Source organism: Adiantum capillus-veneris, chromosome 30, assembly GCF_014529385.1.
Source record: "Adiantum capillus-veneris isolate H3 chromosome 30, ASM1452938v2, whole genome shotgun sequence".
Lineage (NCBI taxonomy): Eukaryota > Viridiplantae > Streptophyta > Polypodiopsida > Polypodiales > Pteridaceae > Adiantum > Adiantum capillus-veneris.
This window is the reverse complement of record NC_140960.1, coordinates 50193914-50205748: the sequence shown is the minus strand read 5'-3', so window position 1 is coordinate 50205748 and position 11835 is coordinate 50193914. Positions and strand designations below refer to the sequence as shown.

The window sequence follows — 11835 nt, the reverse complement described above, 5'->3', positions numbered from 1 at the left end:
TTCACTCTCTTCATCCTTGTTGTGCTACATTTCAAGTTGGGATTTTTGTTTTGCGAACAAATTAAGAGGGCATATTTTCTCCATAAGACAAAGAGGAGAAGCTTTGACCTAGCTAGTGGTGGCAGGATGACCATGTGACAACTAGAGGCAAGTGCAACGGAGCAGGGAGTGGACAAGATGGCAAGCATCCCAAGCACGGAGGCGGGAATCCCTATGTAGAAAGCGAGGAGAGTCCCAACAATGGGAACTGTCCCTTAGAAGGCCAACCAGTGGGAAGCGGGAATAGGCTACACTGGCAGTAATTACCGCAGGTAGTTACTGCTTACTTCTAGTGTAGTTGTTCCCGCTTCCCGTTGGTCGGCCTTCAAAGGTGCAGTTCCTGCCTATTGGGACTGTCATTGCCTTCTATACCCTACTATTTTATATGGACTCAAGCGGCTTCCATATAAGCTAGCTCCTTGCAACACTTCAAGCATGCACGCACCTTGGCACGACCTGTCAAAGCTGATCATGGTAGGGAACATCGAAATGGCAACTATAAACTCTTAAAGTATGTTGCAAGAGTGACCATCAAAAAAGGCCATTCATGCTTCATGGGAATCATCTTCACCTTCTAAGGTTTGTGTAAAATGCTATAGCTTGTTGTTGTAGCAATACTGTTGCATGTTTCCAAAATCATGAACAATGGTGCTCACATATTTCTAGCCTACACTTGATACAAGTGACGACATTGAGTGCCGCTTAGAGATGATCATGGGGCTCCTATAGGTGACAACAACAATACGTAAAATGAGAATGGAGATTGCTTGATCATACTACTTATCATGGAGATAAGCAAGATTGCAACTAAATAAAAATTTGTTGCGTACAAGAAAGTTACCTTGCCAAACTTGATGAGTAGATGTTTCTCTTGATTGCAACTATGAAAAGATTCCCAGCAGTACCATGCATTTGAAAAGCCCATAGTAGATCCAAAATAACATTTTTCATACCTAATCCTGCACCTTCTCTAGAACTCTGTAGTGCTAGCAATCTTTATCAAATTCCTCAATAAGGCCATTGATTTTCTATGTTAGTAACTTGCATTACCACAAAAGTTAGAGTGTTGAAAATTAAGATGAAAATTTGCTAATATTAAATTACCTTCATTAACTAGAAGTAAGATAAAATCCCACCTCCCCCAATGCACTTAAGAGCTTAATCGTCATAGAAGATTCTTTACAATAGCTGATTGCAACAACTATAGTTGTCCATATCATGAAATTAGGCTCATGGCCCTTGGTTTTCATACTTAATATTACCTACTCTTAAATGTACCTTTTGCCCTTTCCCAAAGTCGTTGCTTGCCATATTCCCCTATCACAAAAATGTATGCCTCTAAAGGAAACTGAATGTCAGCATCTTTTGTTGATTTATTAGGTGACATGTGGCCTGACTCCATTTATCAGATGCACCTAAGACAAATTTCTTGCAAATGTATCCATTTCAACACGAAAAAGTTTCATGTCATAAGATACAAGCAATAATTGATTTGGCATCTCTGCATCATGAAATAGGGTGAGAAGGGTCCTCTATGCATCCAAACTTAGTGCTTTTCCATTGATTCTAGCTGTATCAAGCTCTTTAACTGCATCAACCTGCCTGACTTTTACCAATATTGTAAGCAAGACCTCATGCATTTGTGAACCTAGCTTGGAGCTAAAGCAAGATAAAGAATCAACAAACAGTTGGGCTTCATGATATTTTGGTAAATCCCCCAAAGTTTGCAATACATCAAGCATTAGCTGCTCATCAACATGTGACCCTTGAGCCAAAACCGATAGCAGCAGCTTAGAAGTTTTATTGGGTAAATGAGCCTCTACAAGTGTGGTGCGCACCTCAATGTGAGAAAATCCAGCATTTAAGAAATCATTGCTGATCTTATCCACATCCTTATTGTGCCCTCTTGTGACAACCATTGTAGCAACGTACCATATACTTTTGAATCGGGCACAAAACCCCCACTACAAGAGGTCACTTGAATTCCGGCGCCACATTACCGGCATCACTGGCGGGCGTCAGTATATGTGTGTGTATTTATGGAGGGAGCCAAGGTTTTTTTTTAATTTTCATTTTCAAAATTCCGACGCCTATTTCGGTAGGTCTTCCGACGCCAGCGCGAATACGCATTCAGACACACCTTCTGTTGCCTATTCCGCACGCCTATACCGACAGTTGTACCATCGGTATCTGCAAAAATCGAAACCGCGGGCTTTCTCTGTGCATTTCTACTAATTCTTGTGCCACATCTCAAGCTCTCCTCTTCACCCTCTCTCACATATCTACTGCGATACACGCCGTCGGAGGTGCTAATCTTGCTTGTGGGTTAGCGCATAACACTAAGGTAAGATTATTTTCATGTTTTCTTGTAGATTTAGGGTTTAGGAAACTTTGTGTTTGTGTTTGTGTTTGTGTTTGTGTTTGTGTGTACGTTTTTGTAGTTTCTAGGACTTAGGCGACAACTTTCATTGCTCAAATAGGACTAATATGAGTGCTCAAACCTTTAAATGCATATTAAGTTTATTTTAAATTACTTTGTATATTAAAAAAAGAAAATTTCATCCTTTAAACTTTGAATGCTTTAAACTTTCAATGCTTTAAAAGAAATTAGGATTTGTTATGTGAAATTTCATTTTAAATTATGGGAAAAATTTGTTTAAGTTTATAAAAAATCTTGTTTTAAAGAATTTTTTAATTAAATTATGTCGTTTTTCAAATTATATAGTTGATGGGGTTTATGTTTTAGGTTAAGTTTAAGTTATAAGTTAAATTATATTAGGTTAGGTTATGTTAAGTTAAGCTACGTTGTTATGTTAGGTTATACGTTAGGTTAGATTAAGTTAAGCTACGTTAGGTTAAGTTAATCTACGTTAAGTTAGTTATCTTATATGTTAGGTTAGATTAAGGTACGTTAGTTTATGTTACGTTAGGTTAGGTAAAGCTACATTAGGTTAAGTTAGGTTAAGCTACGTTCGACAATATGGCAAGCTATAGAGCTTACCCACAGCGCATATTAAAAACAACACAATGGCGTTCCGTTCGTTAATACGGCAATCCATAAAGCTTACCCACAACACATATGCATTGTGGGCAAGCTCTATGGATTTCCGTATTGGCAATGGATAGCCATTGTGTTGTTTATATGTCCGCGAGCGGATTTCAAGTCCTAAAATAGCACCATGGCGAGCCATTTGGCAATATGGCAAGCCATAGATCTTGCTTACAATGCATATGCATTGTGGGCAAGCTTTATGGCTTACCGTATTGCCAAACGGCTCACCATGGTGTTGTCTATATGTTTGCTCGTGCCCCTAAAAACAACACAATGGCGATCAGTTTGGCAATACGGCAAGCCATAAAACTTGCCCACAAGGCGTATGCATTGTGGGCAAGCTCTATGGCTTGCCATATTGCCAACGGCTCGCCATGGTGTTGTCTATATGTCTATGAGCAATTTTCAGGCCATAAAATCGCTTCGCAACTCTAAAAAGAACACAATGGTGAGCCGTTTGCCAAGTTGGCAAGCCATAGAGCTTGCCCACATCACATATGCATTGTGGGCAAGATCTACGGCTTGTCGTTTTGCTAAACGCCTCACCATTGTGTTGTTTTTATGTTAGGTTTAGGTTATATGTTAGGTTAAGTTAGAGCTATCGACGGCATAATAGTCGAGAAAATACAAACGGACTTTGAATATGACGCGTGTACTTCAAAAAACGCAATCGGACTTCGAAGTGAGTCGTGTACTTCTAAAAATGCAAACAGACTTCGGTTAGGTTAGGTTATAGGTTAGGTAGATGTTATAAGATAGGTTACATTAAGTTAAGTTAGGTATAGGTTTTACGTTAGGTTAGATTATATTATAGGTTAGGCATAATGATTATAGGTTAGGTTAGAGCTAGCGTCAAATTAATAGTAATGATTATAATGATTAGGTTAGATTATATTATAGGTTAGGCATAATGATTATAGGTTAGGTTAGAGCTAGCGTCAAATTAATAGTAGTAAAAACGCAATCGAACTTTAAGGATGACTCGTGTACTTCTAAAAACACAAACGGACTTCGGTTAGGTTAGTTATAGATTAGCTAAATGTTATAAGTTAAGTTATATACATTAAGTTAAGTTAGGTATAGATTATAGGTTAGGCATAATGATTATAGGTTAGCTTAGAGCTATCGTCAAATTAATAGTAGAAAAAATGCAATCGAACTTCGAAGATGACTCGTGTACTTCTAAAAATGCAAACGGACTTCGGTTAGGTTAGGTTTAGGTTATAAGTTAGGTTCCATTAAGTTAGGTTAGGGTTATGTTATAGGTTAGGTTAGATTATAGGTTAGGTTAGAGCAAGCGTCAAATTAATAGTAGAAAAAACACAATCGGACTTCAAAAGTGTACGCAGACTGAAAGAACCTTAATATATAGTCATTGACCAATAAAGACGAGATTATTACCTTGTGGTACTAATCTCCGTGCACCTCTAGACCGAGGTGTGCGAGAATCGGGCCTGGCTAGAGAATGTGAGGTTGTTAGAGCTAGTAGAAAATAGTTGAAAAAATGCAATCGGACTTCAAAAGTGCACATAGACTTCAAGAACTTTAATATATAGTCATTGACCAATAAAGACGAGATTATTACCCTGTGATCCTAATCTCCGTGCACCTCTAGACCGAGGTGTGTGGAGATCGGACCTGGCTAGAGAATGTGAGGTTGTTAAAGCTTGTAGTTATAACAACTAGAGTGTTTTAATTATTTGTTGCATCATTGGTAGATAAAGTATGGACAATAGGATGGCGTGTCTTGTGCGCATTGCAAGCATCAGATCTTTCAAAAATAAAAAATATGCGACCAACACATACGCAATCATGGTCTCTTTCTGATAGAGCAAGTACAAGACCTGCATTATCGATCTCATGGTCTAGGGATTGAAGGTCAAAGTCCGCAAGTAGATATTACTCCAACTTCATCCCAGAGAAGACGATTTTCAAACTAGCAGCCATCGACTGAGTCCTCCCAACCAATACCTGAAGCTGCATTTCAAGAAGTAGAGATGGAGCAGATGTTGGACGCATTCTTTGACATGGATTCCAACATAGAAGGCGACAACATTGAACGCAGTACTGTGGACCAACCTCAGCCATCCCGTTCATATCGACGGCATGATAGCAACGATGAGGAGGGCGAGATGATGCAAAGTCTTGCACGCATGCCGCTCTACACTGGTGCAAAAATCTCAGTTCTCTGTACCGCATTGGCAATGCTTAATTTGCAGTATGTCTATGGTTGGTCTGACGCCTCAGTCCCCGGAAAGTACAAACCAAAGAACATGGACGTCTATCTCGCACCACTTATAGAAGAGCTCCAAATCTTGTGGACAGGAATCGATGTGGTTGATATGTCCCAACCAATCAGACAATGAAATGTACATGTGCAAGGCATTCTCATATGGACCATGCACGATTGGCCAGGGTTCGATGAGTGCTCAGGTAAGTGCCTTTAAAACCCTCACACGCATGTGATTCATGGCTATGTCAACGCTTTTAAATATTAATATGTGATGTTTTAGGCTTGAGTTACTCGGGCAATCATGCATGTTTAAAATGTGGTCCTCGACTTGCCTTCTACCGCTTTGAGCATTTGAGAAAGATAGATTACGAGGATTTAGATTTTGAGGTGGATGTCAGCATTGAGAAATTGTTTGAACCTAGAGATGAGGTGTCAAATAATGAAGCTGATGCGGAGAGCGACGAAGAAGTAGATTTCGACGATGAAGATGCAGAAGTACAGATTGAGATAGACATCTTTGGTGCATCAGATCTCATAGAGGATGAGAGATTAACTAATGACTTTTGCTAGGAAACCTTTTGTATGGCTCTTTTTATTAGTCTACAATACACTTTAGATTTTGGTCATTTATGTAGCAGTTTTGTTGATTTGTTTCATTTGTGTAGCAGTTTCGTTGATTTGTTGTTTGTATTGATTAAGCATTTCTTATGTAAACTAACGTATTTTGTGTGTTTTGTTTGTGTATGATTAGCCATGGCCGATGACGATGATCCCTACTCTCCTAGTTTTAGTTTTCCAGTCACTCCGGCCGGCATGTCACCCAAGAAGATGGGTTCATTTTTGTCTCAGTTCACACCTGAGCAGATTGCCATGGCACAACACCTTTGGGGTGCAGGTGCAGGTGCAGGTACCTCTAGACCTACTACGACTGACTCTACGCCCAGGACTAGTGTGGTCCCTACACAGAGCGGCCCCACACCTCAGTTTAGTGTGCCTCCTACACCTAGGACTTGTGTGCCCTCTACACTGACGGGTGGTTCATCCTCGAGACGACGTCGCCGTCATTCTGGAGGTAGTGGTTGTTGTGGTAGCAGTTCTACCGATGCATCCACACCATCGAGAGAGCGTCCACCACTCTCTTCAATAGATAGTTCACCGATGGGCACACCACGTACACCTTGGGGATCACACGAGCATGATCCTAGCAAGGTGTACAGGAGCAGAGATGGGGCTGTTGTGGCAGATAGGGTGGGAAAGGAAATGCAATAGAGGATTCGACAGCTCTGTATGATTCAATTTGGTCATACTGTGATGGAGATTTAGGAAAATCTCAATCTTGAGAGAAAGAATTACATTGTCAATACCATTCAGAGAGAGTATAGACCGGCAGAGAAGTATGACAAGGTCTCGAACGCCTGGATTTTGAGTGTGGCGAGGTCCACAATGTCACACCACCGGTCAGAGGCTAGAGACAGATTCAACGACAGCGATCCCAAGCCAGCATGGTTGGACGCAGAGGAGTGGATTGGGATTGCACGAGAGACACAAGACAATCCCAATAGATTTCAACAGCAGAGAGATGCAGCCAGAGCACGTTTGGAGTCTGTTGGAGTGTCACATCTTGGGAGTGGAGGCTACGATATGCTTTGACATGAGTTTGTAAGTATTATACGTATGCTTTAAATTATTGATAGTATATATGTTATTTGAAGATTTATCTAATGACTAAACCATAATTTTGCAAGAAGTTGCCGTGAAGCGCCTTCCGACATGCCAAGAGGAGAAGTATGGATACAAACATGGACTTGTGGCCCTTTTGACCCAGCTGGAGGAGGAGGGAGAGGGCGTCGATTGGAGGGCATTACCATGAGGGCTTCTCACTCAGTGACCTCTTGCATATGTACATTTTTGTAGTACTTATGGTTATGTTTATGGTATGGTTAAGGTTTGACAGTCAACTTATGTTTATGGTTTATGGTTATGGTTATGGTTGTGCAAGGTTATGGTTTTGGTTTTGGTTCAGGTGATGGTTATGGTTTTGCTATGATGGTATAGCAATCGTGCTATGGTTATGGTTGTGCAAAGTTATGGTTATGGTTTTGCTATGATGGTATAGCAATTGTGTGATGGTTTTGGTTATGGTATGGCACACAGGTTATGTTTATGGTTTTACAGTTTTTGACTCGTTTTAATCATTTTAACAAGTTATGTTACTCTTACAATTTTGCTAATTGCCATATTCTCGCTCTTTAGCGTCAGCTTGTAGGTGGAGTGCGGTTGCTTGTGCACTCTTCCTTTAGGCAGAGAGGGATGTTTTCTTTTGTTGCAGTACATGCAACATTAGTTCCCAGCCCTCTCTCCCCAAAAAAATTTGTAGGTTTTAGTCGTCGGTACAGGTGACGGTATCACCGTCGGTATGGGTCATGGAATAGGCGTCGAAATTTACTTTATCAATACCAAGGCTTATACTGTGATTATTTCGATGCTTGTTTATAGGCCTATTCCAACGCCCGCCACACCGATAGTTATACCGACGCTACGATATCGGTGCCTCTCCGAACCTTATTTTAGCGCTTTTAAGTTTAAAATTTAGCGCTATTTTGTCGGTACTTGCACCGAATTCTGTGCGACCTTTTGTGCCCGCCTTCTCGCCTTTTGGTAGACTATCATAGCGTTTTGGGGCAGGTTGATCTTTTGCAATATGTCTAGCAAGGGACAAAATGTCTTGCAATATGTCTAGCAAGGGACAAAATGCTCTATGATATGCGACAATCCCTGTTTGAAACATACAATCATAAGTAGACTGAGCTTTAGTGTACTTTCTAGCTTTTTCATAAGCATGCATCATTGCACTAAAAATTTGCAGTTTAGGAAAAACCTACAAGTCTCACATTTCTTGGAAAACTTGCTATGCTTCTTTCACCATTCCCGCTTTACCCATAACATCAATCAACACTGTAACAGTCACGGCATCAAGTCAACATCCCTCATCTTTCATCTTATGATAAGCTGAGAGGGCTTCTTTATGTAGAGAAAGCCTCCCATACATAGATACCTTTATATTATATGTGACCTCATCAGCGTTGCACCCAACATCCCGCATCTATCTCCTGACTTCGTCAAAGTCGTTTACCCTTCCAGTCTTTGCAAACGTATAGAGGACTGCATTGAACGGAACTGCATCTGGAACAAAACCTTGCCTTTGCAAAACCACGATGAGTTTTGGGGCAGGTGAAAGACCTCCAATAATTTTCCACTCTTTCAATGGTTTATGACTTCTACCTGTTGCTTTGAACTACCTATCGATCTGTCTCTGCTGGAACCCATTTGAGGAGCCCTAACAAACTAGATCATGAATCACACATGCACTCTTCTATGTGTCGAACACATCAAAAACTCGTGTCATTAGTGTGACCCTCATTCACATTATCAACATCAAAATAGTAACATAAGTAAAGTGCACATGCTAGTACTACTTGTGGTGTTGCCTTTACATATCGACACGGAATAGATCTGCAACTTGTGAGGTGGCCACTTGTAGAAATCATCATCAAAGTACTAAGGTAGACTAAGTCATTGTTTAGAAAAAATTCAATATACATTGTATACATAGTCCGCAATATTTAGTGGAAAATTGAACTCTTTAATGGACATTGAAAATTGAAATAATACATTTTAAGTTCTACATACTGTTACTACCTTTGGCAAATATCACAAGTCTTACAAAAAGCTCTAACATCGGCCATCATTGTATACCATCAAATTTTCTACCATCAAATCCTTTCCTGGAGGATCTTATTATATGTAATATCAACCAAGAAGTGTCTCCCTACATCTCCATTGTTAGCTTCAGTGATAACTTGCATTCCTCCTTTCATTGGAACACATCTGTGAAGTACACCATCTATGCCTAATTTGTAGAGTGCTCCAACAATGATGATAAACTTCAGACTTCTTGTGATTAGTGCCTTCTTCTTATTCAGGGACCAATCGTTTGGTCCCAGCCGAAGGAAATCATAAACATCCTACTACTCTGGGTCTGGCTCCTTGTCAATTGTATTCTAAAATAACTCAGCATCTACTGTTCTATCTCTTCACAATGTTTTTTAACAACCCTCTATGCTTTTGGAAAGGAAGTCTGCACCACAATGTGTTTTCCCTAGTTTGTGGAAGATCTTAAATTTAACCTATATTAGAAACATCATCCACCTGATTAACCTTCCTTGTATATTAACTTTATTGATAAGAAATAATAGAGCTTGGTGATCCACATAAAAATGAAATAGTTTTCCTAGTAGATAGTGCTTGAACTTGGTATCATTGAATACCATCGCCACTGCTTCTCTCTCAGTGGTAGATTATCCTTGTTTGGCTAAAATGAATGTGCAAGTGGTGAAGTAGACTGAGTAGTCCATCTTCCCATTAGGATGGGCTAGTATAGCTCCCATCTCCATGCTAGAAGCATCTACATGTACATGGAAAATCACATCACAGTTCAGTTGGTGAAGGATTGGCTTCCTAGTGATCGCATTTTTTAAGCACTAGAAACTCTGCTCACATTCTTTAGTCTAGATATACTTGTTTCCTTTCTTGCTCAGTTCATATAAAGGAAATGCCTTAGCTACAAACATTTGAAAAACCTCCTATAAAAGTTGATATAGCCCAAAAAGGAACTCAACTTGGATACTATTGTGGGTGCTATGGCCTTCTGAACACACTTGACTTTGTCATTAGCCATTTCAATCCCAATTTTGGACACTAAGTGTCCCAGAATCTATCCCTTCTAGACCATAAACATTGACTTGAAGGGATTTAGACAGATCCTCTTTTCTTTGTACCTCTTGAAGACCATCTCCAAAAATGATATATGCATCTCTTCAGTGGAGAAGATAGTAAATTTATCTACAAATATGGCCAAGAACTTATGCAGAAACTCATTGAAAATTTCCATCATACATCTTTGCAAGGTTGTAAGAACATTACACAATCCAAATGGCATTACCTAATACATAAATGCTTGCCATTAAGAGAAAAATGTAGGCTTGGCCCAAGTTTCAAATGCAATCTTCATATGATTGTAGCCACTTTATCCATCAATGAAGCTATACATTTTGTGGCCTGCAATTTCATCTAGCATCATTTCTATAAGAGGTAATGAAAAAAGATCCTTAATTTTTTGAGCATTTAGCTTCCTGTAGTCCACACAAACTCTGAGTCCCATTATTTTTGGGGACTACCACTATCAAAAACAACCAGCCACTACTTGCTACTTCAATAATGAACCCTGCTTAAGATTATCTATCTCCTCCTTGAATTTCTTTGCATAATTGGGGTCCATCTTGTACCTGTGTAATCTGACTAGTTTAGCTTCAAAGATTTCTTCGAGCTTTTGGTGTTGTCACTAATCTGAGTCCTTATTTTGGACCCCTAAATGGTCAATGTGTGGTTTGCATAATCATGGATTGCACCAGCATTTTTGAGCCAATGTCTACCTAAAATCATCCCATATGCTCCTTGCACATCCAACATTAAGAATTTGGTCCTAAATTTCTCCTTTCCCACTCTTATTTGCATATTTTCAACTAGCCCATTAGCTTGAACCACCATGTGGTCAACCATCCTTACTCTGAAATGTGTTGGTTTTAAGTTCGTGATTCCCAGCTTTATCCTGAGAGGTTCTTGAAGAATTTACACCAGCACCACCATATAGTATGACTCCTGACAATGGCTCCCATTGATTTCTCAGCTTGTAATCCACTTGGACAACTAGAACCTCATCATCTTGGATAGCTGCCAGGTCCATTGCTCTAGGTTCAGCCTCAATTTTTCTCTTCTACCTAATGAATTTTTCAACTTATAGTAATGTCCACCTAATATCATTGAGTCCAACTATTAACTTATTTATCCTCTTGCTGACATTGACACATATCTCATCTTGTTTATTACTAGAGCTATTGTTTGAACTAGAAGATTTTTCCTCCGGACTATCTTCACAGTTCCATTCCACTCATTCCTCTTATCTGGCTATTGGATAACTTTGGGATGGATCCTCTAATTAGGTCCCTCATCACACCAGCGGATTCATCCTTGGATAACTCTGATTTGACTTGACGTACCTCATTTGTAAGACTCTGTATAACAGCTAGCATGGACTCACTTTGTCCAGATGATGCCTTCTCATTCTAATGTTTCTACCCTTCTGAAGAATGGGGTGTAACTTCTAAATCATACGAGCCTCAAAACATTATGGTTGTTTTGGTAGCTTCTTGGCCAAATTCTCATTGATTTTTGATGCCAGCTCACACTGTTGCTGCCATTCATCCACTACCTTTTCCTTGCCCTTAGCCTTCCAGACTTCTCTCTACTATTCCCACTTTCTGGTTTCCATAGTATGATTTCCCTCATTTCCATCTAAGATCTTCTCAATGATGACCCCCCTTGCTTCTGATTACTATACGGACCATCACTGGTTCTAATGCTTTTTGGTTGGTTCTGGTTTTGGAGCTTCAGA

At 39.8% G+C, this 11835-nt stretch overlaps 1 pseudogene; it reads right to left on the bottom strand.

The window, feature by feature from the left end:
* Positions 1 to 741: 741 nt before the first annotated feature.
* LOC147417931 (uncharacterized) lies at positions 742 to 1958 on the bottom strand (annotated as a pseudogene).
* Between the last annotated feature and the right edge of the window lie 9877 nt (positions 1959 to 11835).